This window comes from Canis lupus, chromosome 12 (genome assembly GCF_048164855.1).
Source record: "Canis lupus baileyi chromosome 12, mCanLup2.hap1, whole genome shotgun sequence".
Classification (NCBI taxonomy): domain Eukaryota; kingdom Metazoa; phylum Chordata; class Mammalia; order Carnivora; family Canidae; genus Canis; species Canis lupus.
In genome coordinates, this window is record NC_132849.1 from 20,476,118 (window position 1) to 20,491,647 (window position 15,530).

Sequence of the window (15,530 nt, forward strand, 5' to 3'; positions counted from 1 at the left end):
GTTCTGGAGTTCAAGCACATGCTAGTGAAATTTTTTATTTACTTTTTAAAAAAAAAATTATTCCCAGTCAAACAGTAAACTCTCTAAGGATAGGGACTTAGAGCCATCATAAAGGACCTGGCAGACCATACTAAAACATGAACCTTTGTAGGCAGTGGGGGAGAGCAGAAATTTAAGTGGGGGAATGACCTCATTAGATTTATTTTAGTTTAAATATTGCTAAAGTTTGGAGAAGGATTTTGGTGGTCTGGCAAAGAGAGTGTGTCTGGGGGCAAGGAGAGGACTTAGAAAGCTTAGACAAGACGAGCTGATGATGGCCTGATTGCAGATATTGGTGATAGGTTGGAAAGTCAAGGAAGAATTTAAGCAATAGAAGAAGGTGGGACCTATGGGATTTGGTGCTTGACTGATATACATGGTGAGCAAGAGGAAGAATCAGGGTTCATTGTCAGATTTCTCTTTCTGCAACTGCTGGAGTCTTATACGAGGAGAAGTAAATTTTTATAAAATGCAATGAGTTCAGTTGGGAGTCTATTTCATGAAGTACTTGAAGGTTGTCAGGAAAGAAATATCCAGTAAATTGTTGGAGATAGGATTCTAGAAGTCAGAGGAGAGATCTCTGCTGGGAATAATAGAGTTTAAGTTTATCAATACATAAATAGCTCCTTAAGCCATACTTAAGGAGATTTTCTGGGGAAAAATATAAAGGGAAGGATAGAGAGTGGGGGGTAGAGCTCTGAAAATTGTTGACATTTATGGAATACACAGGTGATATAGAGTGAGGAAGACAAAATGAGGAGCAGCAAGAGAGGTAGACAGAGAACCAGGCAAGTGGGGTACCATGAGGCAGAATATTTTGAGAAGTTTGTGGCCAACAGCATGAAGTGATGTGGAGGAAGAAAGGAGGAGAAATCTATTATCAGAGGTGCCTGGGTGGCTCAGTTGGTTAGACACCCGATTCTTGATTTCGGTTCAGGTCATGATCTCAGAGTCCTGAGATTGGGCCCGATGTAGTCTGGCACCAAATCTGCTTCTCTCCTTTTTCTCTTTCTGCACCTCCCTCTACCCCCACTCCTGCTCAGGCTCTGTCTAAAATCAAGCAATCAATGAATCTTTTTTTAAAAAGATTTTATTTATTTATTCATGACACACTCACACACACACACACACACACACACACACAGAGGCAGAGATATAGGAAGAGGGAGAAGCAGGCTCCATGTAGGAAGCCCGATGGGGGACTCGATCTCGGGACTCCAGGATCACACCCTGAGCCAAAGGCAGATGCTCAACCACTGAGCCACCCAGACGTCCCAATAAATCTTTAAAAAAAAAAAAAAATTATCAGTGGCTGATTGTGTGAGTGTGGTTTTCAAACAGTCCCAGTTCTGTAAGCTTTCGAAATAAACAAACAAAAAACCCAAACCCAAAGCCAAAACCAAACCAAACACAGTTTATTCCTGTGTTTTTGCCTTTTAAAATTTGGAGTCACAAAGACTTTTCCCTTGTTGTAGGGGGGGGAAAAGATAAGTAAAGGACCATCTTTTCTTTATTCAGATCAAAACACATAATTCATAGGAAAACATTTTTTTTTCTATGAAGGATAATTTCATTAAGAAAAAAATGGAAATTTCTATGATGTTGTCAACCATAATGGCTCTCCACTTTTATTTTCAGGGCATTCAAATCTGCTGTATTTTGAAATTGTATCTTGATATGCAGAAACCCAAAAAATGAAATGCAGACACACTTAAATGATTTATTTTACTTTCTTGTTGACTGTGCATATAGACAGGCAGACAGGCATATGAGATATTTATGATTATTTGGTTGAAAGAAAATATAAAATTTTACACAAGATGAGAATGTAACTGGAAAAACTTTAGGAAAAAATGGAAGTGCAATAATCCTAGTATTATTTTTTCTCTTTAGTGTATAATTGATACCTGTCCACTGTGATAAAATGGAATACTTCTAGGTTACATTGTATTTGGGAATTGAATCCTTTTTGCCATTATAATTCCTTTGTACTTAAAGTTCTAAGTAAAATGATATGATATATTAAAAACAAAAACGACATCTTTAGGATTTGCTCTAATCAAATGAAACACATGATAAAATGTCAAATTCTCAACATTGACAATTGAAATGAGGAGAAGATATAAGGCCCAACAAATATACAGTTGGATAAACATATAGAAAAGTCATAACAAATCAATAAAGTAGATGCTTTTAAAGTATAATTGAGGGAGAAATTTGTTCTTTTTTGTGGACAAGAAAACTGAATTGAAGAAGGAAATTTATTTGACTAAAGTACTCTGGCAAGTAACTCAAATAGCTTTGAGATTGCATTAAGGCCAATTTCATGAAGTCCTGCTGTTGTTCTTCTTTTTCCTTCTTCTTTTTTAAGTTGTTATCATTTGTAACCCATTCTCTTTGCCAAATGGATTTCATTGCTTTTTTCCTGGAAGATAGAATTTCCCTTGATTTTTAAAATAACCTTTACCCTGGCACTTGGTATTTTGTAACCTACTTAATCTGCTTCCATACTGGACATATAATTGCATGAGATAAAGTGGACTAGTCTACCTGACTTTCTCTGACGACCTCTCTATTTCATATTTTATGCCATTGCTCAGTCAGGAGTAATGACTTTCTACCTGGAGTTCCTTCCCCTTATTATTTTTACCTGTCGGGAAAGGTAAGGACCAACTCAAATGTTGTTGCTCCTTATAGCCTTCACCTTTCAATCCAGTCAGAAAGAGTTAAACCTTCTTTTTTATTCTGGCTTTATGATTCCCCTTTCCAGTCAAGTAGAGGCAGAAATGTTGGATGAATTCCTTGGAGCTGCAGCCTGAGGCTGGGTAGCCATTGCTTATGGGAAGGCCATAGAAGGTGGAGCCAAGGGATGTATTCTATATTACAGCATCCTGGGAAGAAGCCAAAATCAGGCAATGACTCAACAACTTTGAATGGTTAAGCTTTGAAAGACAGCATAAACTGGAGACTCCAATCAGAATAGAATAAATGGTTTGAAATTGAGGAGAGAGATGACACCTGAAAAAAAACCACTTCACCAGAGAAGATGGAATTATTCTTAGAAGATATCTGCAGACTTGGTGGGGAAGAAGGTAGGCTCCAAATACCTTGATCTCAGAGTGGACAACAGATCTTTCTTGCAATCATCCTAATACTATAATATTTCATTTATCTGTAGTTGGTTGTTAAATTCTTATCTCATCTGATAAATTTTAAATGTCTTCATAATCATGTTTTTGTTGTAATCTTCCTTATAACTATTCCTCAGTTAGTATAATGTCTGTCACATCATAGGTGCTAAATAAACATTTGTTTCATTTATTAAATTAATGTTAAACCCATCTTGTATTTAAGTATGCCATATTGACATTTCCAATTTTATACTTTTTTATTTAAAAATTAATCATTCATTTATCTTAAAAAATAACTACTTACTGGGTCTTGGGAATTATACAGAAAGTACAATTATTGTTTATTTTATCTCTAGAAGATAAGGCAAACAGTAAATAGTTACCACATTAGGTACGGTATGACAGGTTTATACATAGTGCACTATGGGAATTCTTATGAGAATAGCTATACTCTCAGGGAGTATAGTCCATTTTAGCTGAGTGTAAAAATGAGAAGGGGTCTGCCAGGGAAGTCCTGGGGTACAAATGCCAGTGAATGAGGTGGGATGGGGAGGTGATGGTTCAGTAGGTTAATGTACTGGGAACTGAGAAAAGGTAGGAGACCGCCAATGCAGAGAGGGGTCAGATCATGAAAGTATGCTATACCGAAGAATTTGAATTTTATTTTTTGTCTTGAGAAGAATGGAAGGATTTATGAAGGGGTTCCAAGTGCATTTCTTTGTTCTTACTGCTTTATCTTTTGCCTAAGTTTTGATGTGTCATTCACATGTGCTTCTAGGAATCTATTAGGTCTTACGACATTAAACCATCCAGGAATTAATGGAGGACTTGATATCACTGCCATAAACACAGTCACCAAAGCCAGTTAATGATTGTGTCTGCACTGGAAACTGCATTTCTCCATTTAATAACTCCTTTATCAAATTTAGATGGAGTATCAGGCTTAAACAACATGTGCAGGCTGACTTTATTTTCTTTTTTTATCTTTTGAGATCAAAATAAAACATCATAATTGTTTCTCATGCCAAAACTCTTTTGGAATTGAATGTATTGATATTTATTGTGGGAATATCTAAGCTGTAAATTCTAAAAACACATTTCATTACTTTCCAAATTAACTCAGCTGAGGCAAAATGTGACCACGGCTTATAATGACTTGGTTAATTTGCAGTAACGTCCACTTGAACACAATAAATTGAAATTGTTATGTACAGTCCTCACAGTCTAACAGCATTATTTTATAATACTTAGAGAATTCATTGAATATCTTCACTCTTAAATGTATTGAGCCAGGACTTAATGATGTATAAACCTATATTCAAATGTGCCAGTGATACTACTATTTATAATCAAGGATAAGATGTGAGGACTTTTACAGTTACCATTTGCTCCTGAAGTTTAAAAAAAAGTTTGACTTAACTTTAACATTCACTGATATTCTATAAATTTTATTCTTCAGAAATTTTTAGTCAGTGAGAGTTTTATAAGAAACCTTGATATATTTGTTTTAAATTACAGCAGGTGGCTGTCTAAATAACCCAGAACCAATAGATGGTTGTCTCCCCTAAGCTATTATTTCTGAAAGGTCCTCAGGAACATAACTCCATCACTCTCTTGAGTGGATCAGTTCGATATTTTATTCCCTGGTAGTCAGTTTTCTTTTGATGAGATAACTTGTATCTCTTAAGTATCACTTGGGCAAGGTCTTAATATCACAGTCCCACATGTTTAGCTGCGACCCAGAAATAATTTCTCTTTACACATTCGGGATACATGGCGAGTTACTCTTGTTAAAGCCTTTATAAACATGGGAACAAATTTCTTACAAATCATTGTTGTTTGAAAAGTATTATTATCCAATTTGGATAATGGAATTAAGAACCTATGGATGAAATTTGCTGATTGTAACTTATCAGCCTAGGAGCCTATGACAGTACTTATAGATTACATTGGGAATACTTGAGGCTAGATGCAGAATTTAAACCACTTTTGTAAATTGAAAAAGAGATGAGAAATTTTGACAGTAAATTTCATTGGGAGCACGTTCAGCGAAGTACACTTTGGAATAATAATTAGCTATAAATTTTTTAGATGAGAATGACTCTCAATACATTTAATAAGTGAAAAAAGATCTAGAGATAATAGTGGACTAAATTTGAACATGAATCAGTCAACTCTTTTACATAAAATGTGTTGATTAATGCTATGCAGAGTTACAAAGAAAATGAAACAGATTATAATGTTGCCTTCAGGAGACCAGTGAACTAACAGAAGGGAAAATATACATATAAAAGATCCAAACTCTAAAGTATGTGTGTTGTTCTTATTCATATTATGAGGTAATTTGCCTACTCTTGAGTGTCTGTGTGACCAGTTGAAAGGACCAAATGTTAAGTGATTTTGCACTATTTTATTTCAGCACTGATAACAACCCAATTCGTTTTCTTCTGAGCTATTTCCTTCATATATAGCTTGGGAATATGTGGGTCATTAAATCATTACAAGCACTTGGCTCTAGAGGATTATGCTCCATAATGTGCTACTTGGTTTTTTGGTTTAAATTATTTCAGCATTTTTAAAGGAACTGTACCTGATCTTTATTTCTCTTTGTGAATGGTCAATAAAAGATGTTTCACCTTGAAAATTACATTTATATTTCTTGTAGTCACGTAGGCTTAAAGTTTTCATTTGTGTTTGCTTCCTCCCCACCCCACTCCTTATCAGCATATTCAGTCTGCTACTTAGAATTTTACTTTCAGAACTGGAAAGGAAGCATAGAGGCCATGTAGTTCAATTATCATCTGAGATATGAATCCTTTTAATAAGATCTCTGTTAAATATCCAGACTGTATTTCTAATACTTGGAATGACAATAACTTTCTAAGGCCCTTCAAATCTTCCTTCCTGATATTTTATCTTACTCCCCACCCCTGTCCCCCTGCCCCATTTTTTTGTCCTTTCAGCTTTTAACCTGGTTTTGATCATTATCATTCCAGGATGTCTGCAAATAGCCTCCTAACTGATCTTTCTCCTCCAGTTTTTCTTTCCTAGAATATCTTTACACCACTGTCTGAATAAAATTCCTAAAACACTTTGATCATATTGCTACCTGATTCAGAAACCTTCAGTAATTTCCTGTAGCCTTCAGGATAAAGTCAGAACTCATTAACTTGAAATAATCTACCCTAGACACATATTTCTGGGTTAAACTTCACCTTTTTCAGCTTCCCTGCCCACCCTTTGAGCTTAGTTGGTCTACTTGTATTAAAATTACATTGCGCTTGTTTTACTGCAGTTCTGAATGCTGTTCCCCTCCCTTACCTCTTCCTCTTTCACTAATATCTGCTTATTTCAGGACTATTCACATTTTAAGACCCAGTCATCCTTCTCTTTGGTAACTCTCTCCAGACCACAGCCAGCACACACTGGGATGTTTCCTTTTCTGAACTCCTAGAATGCCCATTTTCAACCTCGCTCACTTGGTGCTTAATGATGAACTAACTTGTGACAGTTCTCATATTGTTATATTGAACTGTCATTTGTCTTTTTTTTTTTTTTGTCATTTGTCTTTTGTATTGATGTTTACTTTTTTCACATATTTAAACTTGGCTTTTTTCCAGGTTTATTTTATAAGATGACATGATGTAGAGCAGATGGTTTACGAATTGTATTCCACCAAACTTTGGGGATTCCCACCTGTGTTAGGCAGAACATCTCTGCTTCAGTCTACATTTTATACTGAACTTCTGCCTTTGACTACTTTTGAGAAAAGCACTGAAACTAAAGATGTTTAAACACTATGAATGTGCAGGACAGGCATCCAGACTTGGCATACTGGCTTTTACCTCCAGTTTTAACTCTTTCCTGTTCTCTGCTTTAGTTTCCTCATTTAAAAAAATTATAATCTCAATATGTATTACCTTACATCCCTCCCTTCCAGTGTAGAAGTCTTTGATGCTGAGAAAATTAGCTTTATGAAAATAGTGATATTTTATTTTTAAATATTTTTTTTAAAAATATTTTTTGGGGCGGATCCCTGGGTGGCTCAGCGGTTTGGCGCCTGCCTTTGGCCCAGGGCATGATCTTGGAGTCCCGGGATCGAGTCCCACATCAGTTTCCCTGCATGGAGCCTGCTTCTCCCTCTGCCTGTGTCTCTGCCTCTCTCTCTCTCTCATGAATAAATAAATAAAATCTTTAATATATATATATATATTTTTGTATCATGTAAAAAATGTATATTGTAATGTGTAAAAAATATGTAAAGGATGTATTTATTTAACAGTTATGTTATGAAGTTGCCTGTGGTTTTTGGTTGCTCTTATGGCCAGAATGTTTCACATATGGCACATCAATTATGTGATAATTAACTATGAAAAAGGCAAATTACATTTCACTCTTTCCTCTTGATCAAAACATTATATGGGGCATTTGCTTGCCTTTTGCTCCTTCATACCACTGGCAAATTCTTCATTATCATCAGACCAGAAATTCTATGTAAAGTTTATTAAAAATTTTTTTTCTGTGTAAAGTTTAAAACACTAAGGACATCATCTTCAGAAACCACAGAACTAAAAACAAAATGGCCATTGTGTGTACAAGCAGCTTAAAAAATATGAAGGCTGAATCTGTGTAACCAGAATGCCATTCCTTAGCTCAAACTTTTTTTCATATATCCTTGCAAAGCAGGAGGTCACCATAAAGACAGGTAATGTGTCTGTTACTGCTATGTATAAGGTACACAAAAGCCTTGATGCGCAATTTACTTGTGCTTAATCTCATACTTACAAGTATGTAAGGACACCAATAGTTGACACCACCAAAATATTCAGTTTGAAAAATGGAAGAATTTAAAGCCTAATATATACATAGTCTGAGATCTGCTGGGTAATTACAGCATAAGTCCAATTGTAGCCATAGTGAAATGGACCAATACTGGACATCCACAGCAGGTATTGACAGTGGGTAATTCAGCAGATTTCAAGCATAAACCAAAGTCTGCAGACTGGACAAAGATTGCCAAGGGATTAAGCATGGAATCAAGATTTTTCTAATTGCAGTCTTAAATATTTATTTTAAGAAACAAACAAAAATCCATTAAAAACACAGAAATATATTAAAATAGCAAGTCTGTGAAGTGGGTGTGCGAGGGCTTCTGCTGCTGGTCCTGGGACTTGTTATAGTATCATTTCACCAGGAATTTTTAAGTGTCTTTCAAGCAGTGCAGATCCCCTTCAAATTCTAAGAAATAATCTCTCAGGGATGCCTGGGTGGCTCAGTTGGACTCTTGATTTTGGCTCAGGTCATGATCTCAGGATTGTGGGATCCAGCCATGCCTTGGGCTCTGTGGTCAGCTGGGGAAATCTACTTGGTATTCTCTCCTCTCTCTCTCCCTTTACCTCTCCCCCTAACTCTTGTGTTCTCTCTCTCTCCCTAAAATAAATAAATAAATCTTTTAAAAAAATTATCTTTCATGTTCAGCATTTTCACTTTCTCCTCAAGCATATCTGTCTTATTTGAGTAGAGAATTACGGAGACATTGATGAATATCTGATTATTGACAATCATTTAAAAAATGCTGAGTGATTCTGTAAGGCAGATGGGCAGTCTATCTTGTATAAACAGTCTGGGCAAATCCACTTGTGGAAACAAGGAATCACTAATGTCATACCCTGGGAGGGAAGCGTTCATACTAATGTTTCCTTTTTGATCTTTGACTACCTATCAGACCTTTCGAAAGGAACATACCAAGTTTCAAAGCTGTGCTTATGAATATTTTGGTAGGTTTTCTGGCAAGCAGAATATCGTCTTGTGATGGGATGTAAAATGGCTCTCCTCACTTATCTGTTATTAAGGAAATTATTTTACAGATTTGCTCAGCTGGAATTATCCATGCTAGGTTATAGGGATTCTGCATGCTTCTGTCTGCCCAGAGTGCTCTGAAACATAGCCAGAAAGATATTGAAAAACAAAAACCCAAGCCTGATATTATCACCATTTCTGAGCTTCCATGGGTGATTAGATGTCAGATATCATCATCTTGTCTCCATTGAGTTGATTTGAAAAAAAAAAAAAAAGGAAAGCAAGCAAGCAAGCTTCTTTTGAAATCTACCGGTACCTTCATAGCTTTTTGATTATGTTGCTGGAGACAGTGGAGCAGAACTCCTCATGAGGACTCCTTGAAATCCGGCTCATGGATGATCTGCATCAGCTTTAGGAAGGTGGGCTTTATGCTCTTGCCTGCACTCAGCAGCAGGATTTTCTCAAACTGATTCAAGTACAGTACTTGGGGTCTTACTTTCCCCAGGACAGACATTTATCCATCTCCTTGGACTTCTGTTGCTGCTTAGCCTCACCACCCATCACCACACACCCAAGTCAGCACAGATAGACAGAAAGCCTTGATACTCTTATTATTATTATTATTATTATTATTATTATTATTTATTTATTTATTTCAAATGATACTAACCACCCTAGAGAGTCTGCTTGGAGTGTGGTACCAGAGCATCTGTTTTGCAGTGAAAGGTCTGAACTTGACTCCTGGCTCTACAAATGAGGAATCCTGGCCAAATGACCTAACTCTATTGAATCTCAATTTCCTCATTTCCAAAATAAAGATAACCATAACTTTCTCTCAGGATCGTTGTGAACAGCAAATAAGAACATTAGCCTACAGTGATTTGCCCGGTGCTTGGCACAGAAATTTCTTAAGTGTGTTACATCATTTTTCTTCTCTAATTACCCTTCTTTTAGATTTATTTATGAATGACTTTGAACTTAACTTTTCTCAATAATCAGAAAATTAAAAGATGACACTCTGTCACCATTCAGGCTCTGAAAACACTTGCAGATGACATTCAAAATTTGTTAGTAGTGGCAATTTCAATGCAACAAATTGCTGAAGATACTTAGATGTCTAGTTCTATTTGTTTTGTTAAAAAAAAATCGACCACTTTTCCTTGGGGAAAAGGGAGGAACTTATTTGAAAAGAATAAAGGGGACCTTTTTGGGGATGGACATTTTCTTTGTTTTAGATTTTGTTTTAGGTGGTGGTTACATTGGTGATTACAAGTTTCAAAACTCAATATACTAAGTATTGGAGCTTTCTGCTTGTTATTTTTACATCAATTTAAATAAAAGCACCAGTGTGACTTTTTACATTATTCAAGAAAGTTATACCTTCTGCTTTAGTTTGATTCCACATAAAAATTCCAAAACAAGAGTCTCATCATTTTGTTAGTCGAGGCTCGTATGTTTATGTGTTGTTCATAAGACCAGGTATTAGCATATCTGAAATGAAATTTATGGGGTGTGCCATGCTCACTGATGCATGACATCATTCATTTTTAGGGTTTGATTTTCTCTTGTGCTTGAACCTATAACTGTACTGGGCATCGAGCCTGTTGTAAATAAGTGGGTCAGTTACTTACAGAGTTTAAATAAAAAGCCTTATGCATTTAAACTTGCTCTTAAAATAAATTACAGTGTTTCATTCATAAAGTCAGAGATGTCTGTTTTCTCTGAGTTATTTGATTATGCATCATTTGAGAAAGAAATGCCTGCTAAAAGCTATTAGAGTATAACTTCCACTTTACCTTAAACTCATTTAAGTTAGTGAAAATGTGAGTATAGAAGTTTGCAGCCATGTTCTTCATATAGGTTTTATATTGAAGCTTTCTTTAAGCTTGTATGAGTTCATTATTTTCCTCTTTGATCTTAGTGCAGCTCAATTTAAAATGTTCATATGGGAACCATAGTTCACTTGCTTAAGGCATGTGTTTTAGATAGCATTAAGATATTACGGTCGGGGATCCCTGGGTGGCGCAGCGGTTTGGCGCCTGCCTTTGGCCCAGGGCGCGATCCTGGAGACCCGGGATCGAATCCCATGTCGGGCTCCTGGAGCATGGAGCTTGCTTTTCCCTCTGTCTGTGTTTCTGCCTCTCTCTCTCTCTCTCTCTCTCTGTGACTATCATAAATAAATAAAAATTAAAAAAAAAAGATATTACGGTCACCTGGAAGTTCTTATAATTGGACTTTATTGTAGGATTGTTGCTTACCACCCATCCACAAGTAGTTTCAAATGGGTAATATTTTCTTCATTATTTGAAGCAATGATATATTTTTAGTTTCATTAGTTTACTTATTTTTTCAGGTAAAATTTTCTAATATTACATTAAAAGGTATTTAATTGCATCAAGGTACATGTAGGAATTAAAAATATATTTAGCCAAGCTTCATAAAAAATACTGATTTAGAAATGTTATTTTTGGTCACTTTGCAATGCTATATTGATAAACTGGAGAGAGTGACATTTGCCTTTTCAAGATGGTGGAAAACATAAATTATTTTAGGCTTGAAGAAATTACAATAAAGTAGTGTAATGTTTTGATTAGTGGGAGAAACACTTTTGTTCATTCTAAATAATTTATTATAGATAGTCAAAAGATTATTTGAAAGTAGTAATTAGCTTGGTGCTTTCAGATGGCATTGTCTTTTCCCTCCCATGATTTGAAAGATCCAGCTAGGTCAGGTGTGTAAAAGTAAGTAGTGTTATAAGATGTTACCAGTTCAGTAGTGCTGGCACTTGGCATGTTTTTATGACAGTTTTGCTTCATATAGTGAGACTCTGAGCTGAATATATGTACTGTTCCTAAAGCGGGAGAATCTAAATTTAATCCCTCCCTATGTTCTGGATGGTGATGTTGTATCCTTTTTATCTGATACTTTAATATAAATAGTAACATTTTATGAATTAATTTGATAAATATGAGTGTAAAGTGTTTAAACAGATTATTGACACAAAGCTCAGATATATCTGTGTTGCCACTGGCTTCAGTAAAGAGTGGTCAGTGAGGTGTGCATAGCTACCATGAGGAAGTCTTTATGTGGAATAGTGGGTACGGACAGCCCAACATCTGAATGGTAGTTGTAAATGAATGAAGGATACCCAACACTTAGTGTAGCAACATCTCAGTAGCTCCATAACTGAAAACACCATTTCGTTACTTACTTTGATTTATAAATTTCTTGCTAAGATATTTGGCCTTTTTTTTCTAGTAGGACCGTTTTGTCTTTTTCTTATTAACATGGGGAATTTCATTTATATCTTTAAGATAATATTCCTTTGTTCTATAAAGTTCAAATATTTCTCCTCAGTGTATATTTTGCCATTTTAATTTTTGATGGGATCTTTTGACACTAACGCTTTTAAGATAGTTGATTTATCATAGTTTAAGCCTACATTTTGTGGGTTTCTTTTTTGTGGGAGGGCATCTTTGTAGGAATTCTTTTCTAACTTAAAGGGAGAAAAACATTCACCTGTATTTTATTCAAGTTTAAACATTTAAAAAGTGGTTTAAATGTTTTCTTTTTATATTCAACTCTAACATTCATCTAGAATATACTTTTTTATGTGTGGGTCAAGTAGGAATCTCGTTTTATTTTTTGATATTTGGAAAACCAGTTTCCCCAGTAGCATCTGTCACCTGTCTTCTCCCAGTTCACTGGCCGTGTACCCTCCGCCTGGCATGACTGTCCACATAGCACAGGTGTGCTTTGGGTTCTCTGTTCTACCCTGGCCTGTGTGATAATCTTGGGTTCAGTATATTTTGTTTTATTTATTTATTTATTTTTTTAAAGATTTTTTTTCCTTATTCATGAGAGACACGGAGAGAGAGAGACAGAGACAGAGGCAGAGGGAGAAGCAGGCTCCATGCAGGGAGCCCAGTGTGGAACTCGATCCCAGGTCTCCAGGATCACACCCTGAGTCAAAGGTGGAGGCTCAACTGTTGAGCCACCCAGGCGTCCCATGTTTTGTTTTAATTGCCAATTTATATTTAACCTTAATATCTTTCTAGGTAAGTATTGTATTTAATCTTTCCACCTGATGCATGTCTTCTTTCCTTTTAAATTTTTTTTTAATTTTTTTTTTCCTTTTTAATCTTTTTGTGTCTTAAATGTGCCATGCTTTTTTGAATTTTTGGGGGGATGCTCTTCATGTTATAATCTGGTACCTGGCCAACTTCTAAGTCATACAGAGGAATGCTGGTCTGTCTTGAGTATCTGGGTCTCTCTCATGGCCACAGATGTTCACTACTTTTTCAAGATCTCATCAGAGATTTGCTCCTATGCTTAAAGGTACTTAAGAGAGTCTATGACAGGTCTGAACTCTTCCACCAATTGGATGGTTTAATATAATCTTTCCTCACTCCTCCTTTGTCCTTCAAATTAAATGTGTCATGCCTCAGCTGTTAAATTAGAAACCTGTTTGTTTGGGATAAAGTTGGGACAATATGGTTTTACTTCCAAATCTTTGGTTATTTTTCAGCACAAAGGAAGGATTTTTTTTTTTTTTTTCTGAACAGAGTTGCCATAAGCTTGTGAACCATCTGACACTGAAAATAAAATGTGACAAATGGTCTGTTCTCAGATGTTACTACAGAATTTACTGCTAGTTCAGGAAAGGCAAGTAGATATAAACAGGACCTTTAGTTAAGAGTTATCCGTTCAGTGTAGCAACACCAGTTCCTTGATCAGATTTGGAAACCTATGCTTTTTAGGATGTCAAAGATTTGGAAATTTCAGAAATAAACTAGTTCCCCTGTCACCATTTTCTAGATACTCATGAAAAAAATTATTTTATCTTTGAGCTTATCAAATTCCAATATCAAGAACTATGCTTGGCTCTCAGGAATCCTTAAAGAAATGTATGTTGAAAAAGTGAAACGGGGGCAGCCCAGGTGGCTCAGTGGTTTGGCACCGCCTTCGGCCCAGGGCCTGATCCTGGAGACCCATGATCAAGTCCCATGTCAGACTCCCTGCATGGAGCCTGCTTCTTCCTCTGTCTGTGTCTCGGCCTCTCTCTCTCTGTGTCTCAAGAATAAATAAATAAAAATCTTTAATAAAAAAAATAGAGGAGGAGGAAGGAATTCCTCTAAAAAAAGAAAGAAAAAGTGAAACGGGAGGTGGGATGTAGTGCTAACTGAAGGACATGTAAGTGACAAAAAAAAAATAGGTAGAACTGAATGTAGTTTCACTGTCACACCTCTAGATGGACAAAATTACTACTACAATATGGGATTTTACACATAATCACTTAGGTGATTTCCCAGTGATGTTAATTTTAGGAATTCACACCTAATTTAATTGTTGGCTGCTCTTACTCTCATAGAACGGGTGCACTTAGAAACTGATGTTTTGATTTGCAAGGATGCCAGAGGGAACACAGACAGCTGTGAAATATCTTCCATACCAGTTCAAGATAGTCTTTGCATGCAATGAATTTGGCAATAATTTCAGTGTTTCAAGGAAGCTACTGGCAGTTGTACCTTTACTTAGCATCCACTTCTGGGAGTCAGCTTGAAGCAACAGTTTTCTTCATGATTGCACGGAATTTTGTAAGTGCAGTATGGTGATACTTAGGATTTTATGGTGATCAGAAGTTTGGAATCAAGCACAATCAACTATGCTTCTGGATACTTTTTAAAGAAAAATAATTTGTTAAGTAATGCAGTTTGTTTAACGGTTTCTTTATGGTCCTTGTTGGGAAAGGTTTGGAAAAATCCAGTGGCTGAAATTGGTGCCACTGTTTCATTACCTACTCTTGGTTACCAGTTTCTTAATGAATAAAGCCAAGGCAAAGATATCTGAAAATTCATATTGAGGCAGCAGAAATTTAATTCAAATTTTAATGTACTATTATTATATATAGGGTGTGATAGGCAGAATAAGGGTTGCTCAAACGTGTCCATAATTTGACTCCCAGAACCTGTGAATATCTTCTTTTATATAGCACAGGAAGCTCTGCAGATGTGATTAGGGCTAAGGATAATGCGCTGGGAAGATAATCCTGAATTATGTGATTGAGTCCAATCTAATCACATGAATCCTTGAAAGTAGAGAACATTTCCTTGTTGTCCTCAGAGAGAGAGATGTAATGATAGAAGAAGGATCAAAAAGATGCAGTGTAAAAAAGGATTCCACCTGCTAGGTCTGGCTTTGAAAATGGAGGAAAGAGGCCAGGAGCCAAGAAATTTAGTGGGTTCTAAAGGTTAGGAATGGCTTTCTGCTGACAGCCAACAAGAAAATGCAGTTCTGCAACCTCTAGAAACTGAATTTGGGCAACAACCCAAATGAGCAAGGAAATGGATTCTAGAACCTCTACAAAGGAGGCAACTCTGCTGAAACCTTGGTTTTTGTCTGTTGGGACTCATGTTGGACTTCTGACCTGCCATACATTAGGGTCATAAATTTGTGTTGCTTCACTAATTTTGTGGTGATCTATTATTGTAGTGGTAGAAAACTAATACAAAGGATAACTTATTTTTTTTTCTTTTAAGTGGTCATGGATACAAAGGAGAA

The 15,530-nt window shown here is 36.1% G+C and overlaps 1 protein-coding gene across 7 annotated transcripts in view; it reads left to right on the plus strand.

Moving 5' to 3' along the window:
• Positions 1–15,530, plus strand: part of CTNNA2 (catenin alpha 2) — a 1,079,777-nt gene that overhangs the window by 51,921 nt on the left and 1,012,326 nt on the right. For 3 of the 7 annotated variants that reach the window (XM_072769990.1, XM_072769995.1, XM_072769996.1), the window contains exon 1: positions 3,110–3,131. The exons of 3 other annotated variants lie outside the window; for them this stretch is intronic. The gene's annotated coding sequence lies outside the window, so the exon portion shown is untranslated. Of the gene's footprint in view, positions 1–3,109; positions 3,132–15,530 lie in introns of those variants that run through there. One more of the 7 variants, XM_072769997.1, reaches the window with a different exon arrangement.